Below are 1,820 nucleotides of genomic sequence, written 5' to 3'. Positions count from 1 at the left end.
GCATCTATGCAAAACCAACAGCCAACATTATCCTCAATGGAGAAAGACTGAAACCATTCCTCTTGAGAACGGGAACCAGACAAGGATACCCACTATCACCACTTCTATTCAACATTGTACTGGAAGTCCTAGCCAGGGCCATAGGCAAGAAAGGGAAATCAAAGCTGTATCCCTGGCATGTAGCTCAGAATTGGGAATCAAGCAGGCATTCAGTAAGCTTTTGCTTAATAAAAGAATAGTTATCTGTCCAAGGTTGGTCATAAATGCCCTTGTGGTTTATGTAGCTTATGGGAGCTCTGGTAGCATAGTGGCTAAGGCACTTGACTGCTAACCAGAAGGCTGGTGGATTTGAACCACTTCTCTCCTCGGAGGGAAGATGGGGCAATCTACTTCCGTAGTGATACTGCCTCAGAAACCCAAGGAGGGGTCACTATGTGTCCGGGCTGACTCGACGGCACATAACAACAACAACATTATAAACAGTATTGATTTCCTTATTCCTTCTTCAGCCATCTCTTTGGTTGTGTAGAGGAATCCAACTGATTTTTTGGATGTTGATCTTATAACCTGCCACGATGCTAAATCTCTCAATTAGTTTCAGTAGATTTTTGACTGAGTCTCTTGGGTTTTTAGGTATAGAATCCTATCATCAGCAAATAGGGATAGTTTGACTTCTTCCTTACCAATTTGGAAGAGGTTGTGGTCACTGCTTGGTCACAGCCAGCTAACCAGAGGGAGCAAGTAGTTGAATTTGTGGGCTCGGGACCATAGTCGCAGAGGACATCAAGCTCAATTGGCATAACACACTATAAAAATCATTGTTCCACCTCCTACTGTGGCAAGTAGTGACTGGGATCTTGAAAGCTTGCAAACAGCCATCTAGATGCAGCAATGTGTCTCTCTCCTCGTCTAGAGCAAAGAAGAATGTAGAAAACCAAAAATTCATGGAAACAATTATTCTTAGTGACTAGTACACCATCTGATCTGCAGCCTATATGAGTATGAGACCAGAAGAACTAGACGGTGCTCGGCTACTGGTTTCAACTATGTGGAAGAGGATCTATGTAGGAGATCCTGGATAGAGAGGGAGAACAATGTGGAACAAAACTTAAAATCATTTGGAAAAAAAAGGTGGAGGGGCAAGTTTGCTGGTCTGATAGAGCCTGGTGGAACCACTGAGACTATGGTCGCTAGCTGCCCTTCAGGTCTGGAATTGAACCCACACCTGTGGCTTCCAGCCAAACAAAAGACAGGCCTATGAGTTGAACATTCACCTGAGGTAGATACACCCCTTGGAGAAAACAATCATGGGAGAAAGAAGGGCTGTTTATGCACAGGGAGACAGACTGGAGTGCATGGTGGGATGGACACAGGAAAGAGGTAACTATCAGGAAGAAATGGGAGGGGAGCTGTTGTTTTGTGTTAAATTGTAGTTAATGTCATGAGACAAAGCTGTATGTATGTATGTATGTATGTATGTATGTATGCTGTGTGGAAAGGAATTTGCGCTGTAAATTTTCACCCAAGTCACAATTTAAAAAAAAAAAAAAAGAAATGTGAAATCCAGTTGAAAAAAAGAGATAAAAATATCCAGTTATTAAAAAAAAAAAAAAAAAAAATTGAGAAAAAAAAGAGTGAATGGGAGTGAAAGACACAGAGAAGGTGTAACTACAGGGAGGAAGTAGGAACAAAGTTGTTGCATTGTGAGGAATTGCAGTCAATGTCATGAAACAAAACGTGTATGAATTGCTGTATGGGAAATGAATTTGCTTTGTAAACTTTCACTCCAATCACAATAAAAATTAAAAAAAAAAAAAAAA

This window comes from Orycteropus afer, unplaced genomic scaffold (genome assembly GCF_000298275.1).
Source record: "Orycteropus afer afer isolate SDZICR_OR568_19922 unplaced genomic scaffold, OryAfe1.0 scaffold00221, whole genome shotgun sequence".
Lineage (NCBI taxonomy): Eukaryota > Metazoa > Chordata > Mammalia > Tubulidentata > Orycteropodidae > Orycteropus > Orycteropus afer.
The sequence above is the reverse complement of the archived record's forward strand: the minus strand, read 5'-3'. Positions refer to the sequence as shown.